The sequence below is a fragment of the Athene noctua genome, chromosome Z (genome assembly GCF_965140245.1).
Source record: "Athene noctua chromosome Z, bAthNoc1.hap1.1, whole genome shotgun sequence".
NCBI classification, from domain to species: domain Eukaryota; kingdom Metazoa; phylum Chordata; class Aves; order Strigiformes; family Strigidae; genus Athene; species Athene noctua.
In genome coordinates, this window is record NC_134077.1 from 37,902,006 (window position 1) to 37,917,556 (window position 15,551).

The 15,551-nt window shown below is 37.4% G+C and overlaps 1 pseudogene; it reads right to left on the minus strand.

Annotated features, from left to right (window-relative positions):
* LOC141973271 (uncharacterized) overlaps nucleotides 1-12,715 on the minus strand; it is a 38,341-nt pseudogene extending 25,626 nt beyond the window's left edge.
* Between the last annotated feature and the right edge of the window lie 2,836 nt (nucleotides 12,716-15,551).

Genomic DNA, 15,551 nt, shown 5'->3' on the forward strand with positions numbered 1-15,551 from the left:
TATATTATGAGGAAATCCAAACACCAATATGAACTAAACTTCTCAGTTTTCATCCAGTTGTAGGAAATGGGGTAGGTAGGTATTTATCAAGATTTCTTCTGAGATGTTTTCCTTCCTCACAAAGTTCTTCTTTTTCCACATGATTCAGAGATTCAGATACAAACCTGATCTGAGTTCACACTTTGCTTCTTCCTACTGTGTTACAGGGGTTTTTGAAGCCCTCATAACTCTCTACTCTTCTTTCACTACTTTGACTTGCTTATAAAAACATAGTAAGTTTTCCATCATACTATTCAGAAAATAATGAAGGAAAAATCTGCCATCTTACTATGACTGTCCCATGGCTTTGTTCTGAAACAAAGAATAACAAAGGGAGACAGAGGGTAAAAAAAACCCCAGCCACTGTTTTAAAATATGTTACCCAAGCTGAAAGAGATTTAGTACTTTCAGATGTAAAAGAATATGGACACCATCTAAAAAAAATAGCAAACACAGGTATCCTTCAGCTGGCTGCAACATATGTTCTGTTTTCAAACATAAATTATTAGAGAAGAAATTTCTTAGAGGCATTATTCAGAAAAATGTGAACAGGCAGGAGTGAATACACCTGGCTAATGATTATTGACTGGTTAAATGAAGTTTCTAAGAGTTTCTTCTGATTTTTATAGAATAGCATGGGGTTTCTTCTGATTTTTATAGAATAGCATGGGGTTTCTTCTGATTTTTATAGAATAGCATGCCATAAAATAACATCTGATTATAGTTACTTCTCTGTAACAACATGGCATAACACTAAACTCCATCACTAACTGGAAAACTGCATTTATTTTAGTAGGACTTGACTTGCTTATGCTATTTCTGAACAAAAATTTCAGTTCATACTCTTTATCTATTAAAAAAAACATCACTGCAGGGATAGCTTAATGTTAAGCTCGTAGAAATTGTGAGTCAGACACACTATTAAAACTGAGGAGGGTGAAATAATTTTGCATACCTAAAGATTCACAGCAATAAGCTATAACCACACTACTTTCCTGATATATTTAATTGACTGGTTGATGAGGTGTTACTTCTTCAGGTTTGTGGCTTGGAACAGGTTTCTTAGGAAACAGAATAAGCCTTCTTCTGGCTGATGACAAGGACAGGTGCAACTGAATAACCAGTACTACAACAGGAGCAAGAAGGCACAATATTCCAGATTCATAGACCATTTTATTCCACTTTGCATGCTTATTCTCCAGATTTATTTTTTTTTCCCCAAGCCAAATAAAGATAGGATTACACTTGACAATGTCTTTCAGTATGCCTGGTTTCTTCTCCCATGGAATAACAGTGAAATGGAAGGAATTGGAATATAATGATACAGAAAGAGATACTGGCTTATATATCATATAAAATTAAAATCCTCAGTGACAGCCAGTGATTCTGTTCACCTTTTTTCTAAAACAAAAAATATAAGATATTTCTAATGGTTTCCCTTTATGAGGCTATACAGAGGTCAAAGCATTTGCATTATCACTTTATTCCTTGAGCTGTAGCAATAATGTACACAGTGAATAAGTTTCAAGACTTTCAATTTTAATATAGTACTAGGCAACAAATCAGTGAATGTTAACAGAGACTGAACTGTCAATTAATGATTCAAGGTGTGCCTTCAGTTATTAAATTCTTCAAATAATTTCTTGATGAAGGTCTTTGGATTCTCTTTCAATTTTTCTAAATATTAGTAATAAATACAGTAGAAAAGTGAACAGACATTTCTAAAAGATGTCACAATAATATGGTGTGTATTTTTGCATACAGTAATCCACAATGCAAGCTCAAAATTTGTTGGAAAACAGAGTAAGATTTGCAATATGCTAATGATTTTAATTCTGTTTGATATGTTTCTAACTAGAGTTAAAAAAGCTTAAGACTAAATTAAGGAAAAATTGTTGATCTTTAAAATATGACTTTGTAGAATAGAGCTGCTGAGTGTAAATTTATTTGTTGTAACTGTATTTGTTTTCCTTTAGTAAGAAGTAACTCCTGTTCACGCTAGCAGTAACTCCACTGCAAAACTCTCTGAACGTATATCTAATAACTATCTACTACACATTCATCAGTCAAAATACTTTGTGAAGTTTGATACATATCTCCGTGAATCATATTATTTATCCTACATACTGACCTATTTTAGGAGAAGGCTGATTGATAAGTCAGCATTTTAACTCCTTTTATATTGACTTATTCTGATATATAATTTTTCTGGAATATGATTATTTCATAGGAATTAAGCACACATTTTAAAGGATTCTATTTCTTCAACAAGCAATTTCAAGTTAGTGTTATTTTCTGGTCAGTAATGTCTGTTAAACATGGCATTTTGTAGTATAGACTTTGCTATAATTAATCAAGATAATAATGTCTCCTCTAAAATAAACAGAAATAGAAAAATGTTAATCAAATTGTTTAATTGCTCTCTGTTCTCTGTTCAGAATACCAAACAAGTTATTCTGCATTATTCTTGGCATTCTGTAATGATGGTTAACATCCTGTATGCCTCCTTTTGACTAGTACTGTTGCTGATTGTGAAGTTAAAATTCTTGATAGATGATGCGGGTTATATTGGTTTATTTGCAACCATTGAAGATGGTTACCCATAATGTCCAAACATCAGGGTAATCTCTGTTGACAGAATCTACACTGCAGACACTATTATCTGTACAAATTTCTTATCCTTGCCTATATGGCATGCTACTTTTCAAGAGTAATTGTACTCTTTTGTACATATATGAATATATACAATATTTATAGGACTCAAGTAGGAAATATGATTCATTTCAATCACACTGTAGAAATGGTTCAGCTCGATAATGGAGACAAATGTTACTCTTGTAATTATGTGTTAGGCTAAACCATAATTAATTGAGAGGAAAAGTCAAAAGACCCAGCTTTTGGTCAGTAGGAAGCTAATGCTACCCAAACATAAATACAACTAACTATCACACCCTGGTCATTTCTTCTGCTGGAGTAACCACTTCTACTGAAGAAGGAAATCTGCTAAGGTTCAAGTAAAGGTCCTATTTTGCAGCTACATAAGGATGCATATTAACAGGACAGGCTGTTGTTTGGGGTGCCAACACCCAGATTTAATTTCACTATGCCCTAAACACCAACATTTTCACTGTAAACGTATAGTGATTATAACCCTTCAAACATTTGTTGAGGAGTATGACTCTATTTCTTAATTTCCTTAAATATAAGTCTATTTTTTGTTATTTAAAATATGCATGGTATGATTTCTACTTACATGTTCAGTGACATTAAAGCTATCTTTCAAGATAGTGCAGCATCTTATTAAAGAACAAGGAATAAACTCAAGCCCAAAATATTGAAACCTGAAATTTCCCCTATGTGGGAAAGTCTGACATTTTAATATCTTAATTAAAAACAGAACTAAGACCTGAAGCTTTGCTAATGTTCTAATATGAAATTTCATTCTTTTAATTTGAGAAAATTTTAAACAATTTCAAATATAATATGTGATTTTATTTTATATTTTCTTCTCAATTGTATATGTTTATATATTTCATTGTATTTCAATAGAAATTTCAAGCTATCTCCAACTGATACATATCAGGCCTTATTCTTTCTACTGTCTCATATCCTAGCTCAAAAGGACAATGTTTAATGGTCACTGATGGGTTGAAGTCACTCTAACTGCCGTTTCAGTTAAAAGTAGAAAAACTATTAAATTCTGAGTAAGTTGGACAGCCTTACAGACCTTCAAAATCATATTTCTCTGTGAAGCTTGGCAGGAACTCAGATCTCACAGAGGATTTCATGCATGTGTATAAAGTGCAAAAGGACTTGTTTGCTCAAGAAATTTTGAGGAGTATTATCTACAAATGAAGGTGTTTTCCATGAGCTTCTATGTTTCATATGAAGGTTACTAAAACATATTACATAAATAGAATAACTGAAACAGTCAGAACTTTCCCTGTTTTCATTCTTGTTTCTTATTTAGAGATGTCTGTTTATTAAAGTAATCAAAAGAACTGAGCTTCAAATTGTTCCTCAGGTAAAACTACTTCATAGGTTTTTGTCTGGCCTTACTGAATAAAGTGGAATTCATATGCAGCTTTGTTATATAAAGGAAAAGATAAAACTATGTAGTAGAACAAAAGACACTTGTCTTGTTCAGAGATAATGTTTTAGGAAGGAGAGAGATACTATTTTCACCTTTTAGTTTATTATGAAATAAATAGTTCTGCCTACCACAATGCAACATGGAAGTGTGTGTTACTGTTCTCATACCACAGTTTTAGCAGTATTTGAAGTATGTTCTTGATTTTGGACAAAGTGTCAATATTTTTTTTTTTTTTTAATTTCTCATGAGGAATTCTATAAATTAGAATGATAGAATTCTTGCATTCATTCTATAAATTAGAATAATAGAATTCTTGACAAAATTACAGAGAATTCAATATTTGTTCTTATTTTACAGCTTTTTCAGTTGTCTTGTTTTATTGCACTTCATCTGCACTATTTTCTAGACAGCATTCACAATACCCAGATGTTCCAGACACCCACACTAGTATAGTTCATTTATATCTTTGAGAAACAATATTTATTCTAAAAAAACTCCATAACTTTAAATATCATCTTGCTGAGGCCACCTCCCTAAAACCAATAAAGCCCCCACATAATCATTTATGTATTGAAAAGTTTTGCTAATATTGAAATCAATGTTACTTTATTATTAAATTTAATTTATTAATTAGTTGAGAACAGCAGGTTTGGAATGGCAGTTTATACAAGGTCAAAGAATAAAGGCTGTCTTTACTTAAGTCACATTATTAGAGTGTTTTCTATAAGTAAGGAGATTAAATAAAGATAAAGCATGTAAATCCACTGAAACTAAGTATGTCTGGCACTGAGGACAAATGTTAGGGAGAAAAGGATTGACAAACTTAACCTCAACATGACAAGTGGTACGCAAGACCTGTCCTTTCCACCCTCCCTTCCCCCCTACTTTTGACTCATATAGTTTAGGAATGCTTTTAGTTTAACAGGGAGGAGCATTAAGTCTGTTAGTGCTTTTACCCACTTTCTCTGCCTTGGCATTCATTTTACAGTACCACACCACAGCTTTTTTCCTGTGGGATCAAGGTATCCAAGAAAACCCTGGAGCTGCTGTAGCAAGGAACACTGCAGAAGAAGACCCCATAGGGAGATTAAACTTTCTCTAGGTTTTACACTTGTGTCATCCTTGGTAGGCTTGTGTATTAAAAGGGCAGGCAGAAAGGAGAACTGAGACTGACCTGCAACCAGGCAAGGGTTGAGAATGAGAAAGGTGGGAGCCATGGAAACAGAAAGCATCATAGAAATTAGGATTTCATGTTAAGTAGATTATGAAGGAACTGACTGCAGTTCCTGACTTGTAGGGCCAGAGACCATCTCTTCCTACACATATAAGAGTCTTACTTTCCACTCTTCAGTTGGCAGAGATCTGATAAGTAACCTCAAATTAACTTAGAAAAAATTAATTACAACTATTTCAAGCCATTGAGAAGAAATATATATATATAAAATGTGTTTGAATTGTCATATAGTACTCCAAACATTTGATAGTAGTAAGGGAAGAAAGACTTGGAATTGCAAGGTGTGTCAATGTATCAACAGGTCTTACTGCTTCATAAAAATTAGAAAAAACATTAATTTCAATTGCTCAGCCACTGAAAAACAAAAGAGAACATCTGTTAATATATTACTTGCATGAAATCCAAATCTGCTCTTTCACAGAAAAAAACCCCTCATGCACTAAGTCAAAGGGTTTGAGGTTACTTAAGAATAGTTCTACAAAATATTAAATCACATACTGACACAAAGCATTAGCCCTGTCTGTAATCAACTGCATGAATTATCTATGAAATATACAAAGTCCAACTGAGAGTGAACAATTACATTGGGACACTAATTATGGTATCTATTAGATTTGGACTTACTGGATTTATATTTAGACTTAGATTAGATCCCTAAACTGAAATCTATCTTCTGTCTTTCTTCTTACCAGCACTCTTTGGTTGTAGGTAATATTATGAAATGTGTAGCATGACAGCAAGAGAATCAGTAGAAATTTAACTTCTGTGGATCAGTGAAAGGAGCAGAGGTCTACTTATGGAAGTCATCAGGCTTGTAAAGGTGAAGTTGTATGTTCTTTATTCTCCAAGGTCACCATGAGATGTTAAATAAAGCAGAATAAGGAGACAGTAGTGAAGGGTAAGGTCTGGAGTTTTAAGAAGAAAATGAGTGGCTAGGACAATCCTGTCCTTAACAATGCAAGCTTCAACAACTGTTATGGGAATGGACTACTTCTGATCTTGTTTCCCTGTCTCAATACGGAAGCTTAACATTGTCAAACCCTACATGTAAAGATCCTGATTCAGAAGGAGTATATATGTTCTTTACAGACATATCAAACCCCCCAAAAATCTAATAGTTTTATCTAGCCCTTGTTTCCAAAAATTGTTTGTTTCCAACAATTATTTTTAGTTATGGAAATGTAACTGTAGATTAGAAATTTATTTGCTCTGTATTATAGGTGGAAATTAGGGGGTTTGGTATTAAATATTCCCTGAGAATTTATAAAGAAAATACATAATCTCTGAGAATGATAGATAGATTTAAAGTTCAAAATCTGTTCCTCCCCCCCTCCTTTTTTTTTTTTTTAATTGCTTTAGGGAAATAACTATAACAATTCATTAATTCATTACTATGGATATGTTTTCATCCAGTGATGGTATTTATGTATTAACTTTTCTATCTATAGAGTCAATCACTGATTATTTAAGGGTCTTATACTGAGACACCTGGGATGGGCAATAATAATGCAGCTTATTATTCAGATCTTCATTGAATGATCTGTCAACGGCAGTTGTCTCTAATTTTTCAAGTACAATTGTGTAACAATAATTAGTTTAAAAATAAATGGAGGGAAAGACAAAGGTATCCCTCCTGTGCTCAGATAGTCTCATAGGTTAGTAAGGCAAATGGGTATTTCTAAATAATTTTAAGATTTTAAAAATTCACTTCTCTGTTCAAACTAATAAGAACTATCCATTCCCACTCACTGTATCACATGCACAGTTTTTCAGAATTAGCAAAGGGAATGTGCCAAGCTGAAAAAGAAAATCAACTTTTCCAACTTCTCGGAATCCCCAGTCTGTAAATAATGTCACCAAAACTTGTGAGATGTTAAAAGTTATTCATTATGAGATGAAGAATATATGTTGTAGGTGGTAACTGAAGATCCAGTTGCCCAAATTTGTTTTCAGCAATACTTAGAATGAAAACCAGAAGTACTGGCTATGTTCAGCATGCCAGGAGTCCTTATATTTTGCAGAATTCAACTATTTTCACAGGCCATCAGCTATACTATGAGTTTCTAATGACACACTAAATAATTAATGTAAATGTAAATGAAGTGGAAGTGGAACAAACAGGTAGAAATATTTTTTTACACCCACATAGGAGTAGAAAAATGTGAAGAATTAATGAAGTGAATTGAACCTTTAGTTACAAATCACTTGGCGACAGCAAGAAAATAATCTTTAGGATGTATTGCTCTACACAAATATTTTATAGAGTTATGCCTTGGCTGATGATTAATCTTAGAACTAGGTTAGTCTTGGTTCCTTTCTCTTAAAAAGATACTTAACTTGAAAATGTATTATAATAGTTTGCTATTTTTTCTCAACATGATTCAATAGTTCTGACTAACAATTCTGGTTCAGCATCAAAGCAGAGGAAATTAATGTTTTTTCTGGTATCCCTACTGGTTGCCATCTGCTAGGTTTACCATCCTGGAAAATAAACCTTCCTAGTACCTATAAAAGCTGATCAATTTGATTATAAGATGAAGAATTCCATACAGAAAATGGAACAATTCAGGGGGGAAATAAATCAACCTTTTGGAAGTAATTCCCTAGAACTGACCCCCTAAAGTTTCTTGATATAAGTTTCCCTACAGACAGTAAATAAATCCACATTCTTTCAATTCTGTTTTTTTCATTTTTGATGAATTTGTCTTATTTGTCTTACGGCTTTCTATATATCAGGGAGTTTTTGTCTTAATGTTTAAATAATACCCAAAATTAAAATCACTGCAATTATGACATGAGCTTAGTATAAGTGTTCTGTGTAGTGGGAGGGGAACTGGTGTTACGGAGGATCTCAAATAAAAAAACAACTACCAGAAACTGAACATTTATTATTTACACAATTAACTAGCCCTCCACAAATTACAGGTTTGAATGTCTGTGAGAGAACAGAACAACTTCCTAGGGTTTAAAAACAACCCAAAAGGCAGAATAAAGCACCACTCTCTACGGTTTGATGACAACCCAGAATGCTCTATCAATCACCTAATAAATGAGGACTCTCAACCTCGAGGACCTGCTCAGGGCAGCGTCCTGACCCAAGGCACCTCGAGGAGTTTCCTTGGGCAGTGTCCTGACCCAAGGGGAGAGTCCTAAACCACAGTGCACTGCTCCAAATGGCTCCCCCAGGGTACTCCATTTATACCCAGGCTGAATCTGACCTGTAGACAATAGTGGCTGCCATTGGTCAAAGGTCACAACTACTGTGAAGCCCTGAGAACAAAGGCAATCAGTAGCCTGCTACCCTTCAGCAGCCAAGAAGCTCTATTTTCATAGGGTGGTTGATCTGCCACACAATCCACCCTGTGACTACAGGCATGATTTGGCTAGTTTTCTTGAAGTGGTGGTGCAGTCACCTCTTGATTCTAAGCTTAAAAGGCAGTGGTCCTGATGAGTCTCCATACTCTTTGTGAATTGTCATTCCTAGATGATTATACAATTAAATCTTAAAAAAAAAAAAAAAAAAAAAAAAATTACAATCAAAATCAAAGGAAGCTGATTAACCATTCTAACAATGAAGTTTCAAACATATTCAAATAATCTATTAATGCTTAATGTAGCAACAATTGCCTCTTGTCTTTTCCACTTTCTTTGTTTAATGACCTAAAGTGGCATTAACACAGCAGTCTGAATGCTGCCAGTTTCACAAGATTCACTCACCACCACGCTGCCGTCCAAGTCTTGATTGTCCATATGGTTCACCATGACCACTGCCAATCAGGATGCTGAAGTCATCTGTTCCTTCAAGATCCTAACAAAAAAACCCCAGACCTAGGCCTTGGATCAGAACCTGGACATTAAATTAGAAATCCAGGATTATCCATTGGGCACTAATTTGGTGAGTAATTCCACCTTTATCTAAGGCCTCCCAAGAATAGAAACCCCCAGATTTTACCAAGACCATAGGCATAACACCAGTTGAAGGCAAATTCACCATGGCAGGTTGGCCTGCATATATTTTCAATGGGAACTGGCCCTTATGATTGTCAAATATAGGAGTATCATCACCTGATAATCCCGTAGAACAAAATGCTCATATTTTGGAGTTCCCATAATTTCCCCAAAGGTTATGAATGATAAAAACCACCTGTGCCAACCTTATATCCCAGTTAGGTCATGAAACATTGGCATTTATCTTGATCAAGCCATTAATTCACTCAAACATGCCATTAGCTTGAAGATAATATGGTGTATGAAACATCTACTCGATACCTTCCTGTAGGAGCTATGGACACGCACACGACCGGTATGATCAAGCAATGCCAATTTATCGAAGGTAAGCAAGCCCTGTTATAGGTTTCTCTTGTGCACGCAAACGGTACATGGTACAATCCTTATGACTGGATAGTTAGCTTTGTCCATGCTCCACCCAACTAATCTCCTGGAGTTGTTTGTTTGTTGAGTTCTTTGTTCTATGTCCTTGTCATGTCCTTGCCGTGCATATGTGCAGGATTGCTCACATGTCCATTATCTCCCAACATATCCCTCTTTTTGTTTTTGAGCAATCCACATTCCTTACGGGCTTTTTTGCAACGATTGGTAATACAACAAACTAAGCATGGTAAAATAACAACAAACATACAACTACAACAATTCCAACTATTCCCCCTTCTTCAACTATTCTGTGAACATAGTTAACTTTCCTATGTAAATTGGGCCCCTACTGGTTTGGAAGGGTAATGAACACGTTCAGAATGTATGAGCATTAATCACTGTTAGAACCATTGCAAGGCTTAGGAATGTGAGCTTGACCTTCTTTCCAAGGCCTCACCCATCGATATGGAACCCACCGTAAGCCATGATCTGTAAGCAAACACATATAACCTCTGCCTGTTAACTGTACTTTAACAGGTCCTTCCCACTGCCCAGTATTTAAGTTTCTGAACATAACTAATGGTTGTTGTGTGCCCATAGATTGTTCAGCATCACCCTTTATTGCTAAACTGTGAATCATCATTGGTGGTTCTTGACGTTCTCCTGTAAGCCTCAAAAAAACTCAAAACATACAAAACTTTATTTAATCGTTCAGCTGGCATCATACCTGACATTCCCCCTTTTTGTTTTTGAAGCATTTGCTTCAGAGTTTGATGAGCTCGTTCAATGATTGCTTGTCCAGTGGTAGAGTGTGGAATTCCTGTGCAGTGTTTAATGCCCCATAAGATACAGAAGCATTGGAAGCGTCCAGAAATATATGCTGGACCATTGTCTGTTTTGATCTTTCTTGGCACCCCAAGTACAGCAAAAGAACTATATAAGTGTTTTTCAACATGTTTAGCTGTCTCTCCAGCTTGAGCTATAGCCCAAATAGTCATGGAGAAGGTATCAATAACAACGTGTACATATTTTAACCTACCAAATTCTGCTATGTGAGTAACATCCATTTGCCATAATTGCAAAGGTGATAGGCCCCGTGGGTTAACTCCTGTTCCCAGGCCAAACCCTATTTTTTGACAGGATGGGCAAGAGGCAACAATGCCCTTCGCATCTGCAAGAGGAATTTTAAATTGTTTATGCAACATTTTTGCTGACTGATGCAAAAAATTGTGAGATTCTCCAGATTGCGCAAACAAATTTGGAGAGGGCCCAGACAAGGCTGGAGCAACCAACTGATCAGCTAGTTCATTTCCATACCCTAATCCTTCTTTGGATTGGTGACTTCTGATGTGAGCAATAAAGTAGACAACGCTTTTCTGATCAAGAGTATGAACTAGCTGTTGCAACAGTTTCCCTAAGTGTTTTTCTTGTACTTGTCCTCATTCAATCCTTTTTACTACTCCTATTACATAGAGTGAATCAGACACTACATTTAATACCAAATCTGGTCAGGACAAAAAATGCTCTCAAGACTGCTTGGAATTCTAATGTTTGCAAGGAATCTTCTCTTTGGCCTTGAATGAGGTGATATTTCCATTCCTCTCCTTCTAACCAGGTACATGCAGCTTGCTTTGATTTTTTCCCTGCATCTGTAAAAACTGTTTATCCTTGAACAGGTACTTCTGATTGCATTGGAAAATGTTTGATTACTTTGTTCATTAACAACGGTAGTAATCGATGTGCTGGATAAACATTAGACAGTTGGCGAGTATAATCTTCAAGAGCAACTTGTAATGCCTCGGAATGTCTAAGCAGCCTTTCTAAATATTCTTGTATTAGTGGGACAATAATAGTTTGAGGATCAGTGCCTGTAATTTCAATAATTCTGTGTCTGCCTTTCATAAATAACTGTGATGCTAATTCTGCTCTTGAAGTTATGGTTTTCTTAGGGGTATGTGCATTAAAAACACACGCTAAGATTCGCAATGGTTGTCTTTGTTCTGAGTTCCATTGCATAATGATGGCTAATGGATGTTGTCTATTTCCTCCACTATTGATAATCATCAGTTGCACTGGGAGTTCCAATTGTATTCGTTGTTCATGACAGGACTCTATCTTATCTGTAATTTTTTGCAAAGCAATTTTATGTTCCTGTGTCAAGGTTCTTTTACTACCAGCTTGAACAGTAGTGTTCAATAATGGCATTCATGGCTTTAAATCATCACGGGTAATACCACATAAATTTCTAACCCATTGGATATCTCCAATCATTTATTGGACATCATTTAATGTGTGAACCTCTGTGTTAATTTTTAATTTCTGTGGATGAACTCTAAATACTTCCAAGGAGAGGTAGACTGTACCTTTTCAGGGGCTATTTTCAAACCTTTATTGGACAGTTCCTTTTACAAGTGACCTAATATAACTTCTGATTGCATGTGTTCCCCGCCTGTTAATATATCATCCATGTAATGGTAAATAATTAGTTGGGGAAACCTTTTTCTGTCTGGTTCCAGTGCCCAGGCAACAAAGACTTGACACATAGTGGGAGAATCCTTCATCCCTTGAGGTAACACTACCCAATGATACCATTTTGCTGGCTCAGCCTTATTTATAGATGGTACAAAGAATGCAGACTTTTCCCTATCATCCTCATGAAAAAATGGTGCAACTACCTCACGCACAGCAGTCGCATAAGCTGTAACATTAGCTTGCTGCATCCCTCTATTGGTTAATTCAATCATGTCAGCTACAGACGCTCCTTGCAGGAGGGTAACTAACAATCGCTTGGTGGATGGGTTGGCATTCTCAAAGGCCATTAATTTAAACATGTTTTCCTTTATTTCTACAGTCATGTCATACTGCTGTTCAAGAGAGTCATAGAGGCGATCTACAAATTTAGAATAAGGCTCATTAAGACCTTGTTTTACTGTTACAGATTTATCTTGCCGTTTCCCTTCTGTATCAGGCACAGACATTAGGGCTTGACAAGCTAGTGACTGCGATAGTCACAAAACTTCATTAGAGAAATTGACTTACAGATCTACTGTTGAAAAGGGTTCTGTACCTAACAACATTTGTGCTTGAACGAGATAAACTGGATCGCCTTGTGGTCACGGCTGAGCTTGCTCATTATTAGCTAATTTAGTCCATGCACTTACAAACAACATTTTTTGTTTGAAAGCTGGAGTTAATGTAACTGCGGCTATTTGATCAATATCTTTTGGAATTAACAGTGATGATGAAAAAATATAATTAATAATTTGTTTTGTTAATTGATGATGAAGACCATTTTGCATTACTGAAGCTCTAGCCTTTTCAAGCAATTTCCAATCTAAAGGATCCCATTCATTAGTACCACTAACACCGTTAATAGAAACAGGAAACGCTTGTACGTTTTCAGGAATAAAAGACCCCTCCACTATAGCATCTCCAATAATCCCTTTCCATTGGCGTGTGGCCACAGAGGCACTGTGAAGAAAAAAGATGTGTAGTTGTAGGGTGAGACGAAGGAAGCGCAGCCTCCGCCTGTGATGATAGCAAGAATGGATTAGAAGCAGATACTGGAACTGAATAGTCAGGTGGTGGGTCAGGAGCAGACGGTTGCAGTTGCTTGCCAGATGAAAAGGTATACGATCTGTGCTCCATCTTCTCCTCCCGTGTTGCAGCCAGTTTTTCAAGCTTGTCCACTAGTTGCAGGATTAAGGTTTCTTTGTTTGAAACGCCGACTTGTGAGGTGGGGGTTTTCTCTCCCTGCGAGGAAGGCGCAGGCAGCAATACATCGGTTCCTCCCAAGTTCCCATCCACGCCCCACCCACTGCTGGACTCCAGCGTCTCCCCCGGTCTCTCCTCACTCTCCTCTCTCACTGCACCAGGTGCGCTTCCGGCATCTCCAGCTCCCAACTGCGCAGCCCCTGGTCTAGCCCCCGCTGCCTGCCATGGCCCTGCCAGCGTGACTGATGAAGCAAATGGGTGTTTTGGCTGACCTTAAGCGATGGGATCTGCCAGCGGCGCAGGCACTGGAGGTGGCATATCAGAGCCAGAAGCCTCTTCTACAGCTGCAAATGCGGAAGTACCAGCCATGCGGTCGCCAGCCACACAGTCGTAGCTCAGCTCCTCTATTGTTTCACGGATCAGCTTCCAGAGCACAGGATAGTTGCTCACTTCTTCTGCCGACCTTCCCCCCTCACTGATCGCGTCCCAAAGCTTTTTTCCTATGGATTCCCAGGTAGATATCTCAAATATGAGACCTGCTTTGGAGATAAGTCCTCTTTCCCGGCGCCATTTTACCAAGCCTTTCAGGGTGGACTTAACGTATTTAATCCCTCTCATGAAGAGATATTTTGGAGAACTTTCACCACTGCTCGCTTGTCCCTGTCGAGAGCAGACCCCATTCCTCCCCAGCTGTCGCTTCTTTTTGTGGATCTTCAACCCAAATTACAGCGCGCTGCTTCTCACCTTCAGCCTCCGGGAAAGAGCCTGGATCAGTTTCAACCAGCTTTCCACCCTCGATTGCACCTTCGTCGAGTCCTCAGCTAAGACTTGTGCCAATCTTGAAGGTCCCTGTTCAGGCACCAGATGCGGGAGCTATGGACACACACAAGACCAGTATGATCAAGCCAATGCCAATTTATTGAAGGTAAGCAAGCCCTTTTATAGGTTTCTCCTGTGCACGCGAATGGTACATGGTACAATCCTTATGATTGGATAGTTAGCTTTGTCCATGCTCCTCCCAACCCATCTCCTGGAGTTGTTTGTTTGCTGAGTTCTTTGTTCTATGTCCTTGTCATGTCCTTGCCCAGGCGTGCACACGTGCAGGATTGCTCACATGTCCATTATCTCCCAACACCTTCCTCTTGTGCCCAGTTTTGCACCACTGTGGCTGTGAAATCCATTATCACTCTGAATACATTCAGGGATGGGCAAGATCCTTGTAAGACTTGGTTTGGTCTCCAGTAGCTATGCTAACAGCTGTAGCCATGGTTAATCCTGAAACCACCTCTACTCCCACCAATACGTATCTTCTTCCATGAGATGACTTTAAAGGACCAATAAAATCAACTTGCCAGGTGCTCCAGAGTGCCTTACCTTGTTTAATATGATGGGCTGGGGCTTAATTTGAATAATTAATCTTAAACCTCATTTGACATTGTGGATAAGCTGTAAGAATTGCTTCACACATTTATTTGACACAGGCCATCCTCGGGATCAACACTCATAACAGAGATTTGTTTTCCCTGAGTGACCTCGCTTAATATGTAGCCACTCAGTCAACTGATCCCAATCTCCTTTATCACAATTAACTACCCTAATCTGGGTCAAATGAACTACTTGTTGATTCCATCTTGCAGCAGAGGTTCCATCTCTTGCATGGCCCATTACCCACCCAACCTTTAAGGGTCATGATCTATTTATCTCTAACAATTGTTGCCAATCCCCAGCTCTCCAAACCTCTGTACCATCCACTTGCCACTGATTAGATTCCCACTCTGTAGCATCCTTATAAGTTGTGTAGGAGTCAGGGTAAAATATGGTGGCACCATTCTCTGCTGTTAGCAAAAGAGCATGCAACTCTCCCACCTGCACACCACCTTCTCCCTCTATAATTGTTTTACTGGTACCAATTTCTAAAGCTACTGCTTTATATTGCCATTTTGATTCCACTCAACAGGCAGATGAATCAGTGAACCACAGTGCCTGTGTATCTGAGTCTATAGTCAATTGAGGTTCCTCCTTGATTGGGGAAGCTTTATAGGGTTGGCCTAACAAAGACAAATCTAAATTTATAGGCTTCTGAAGCTTGGAGGTTTTAAC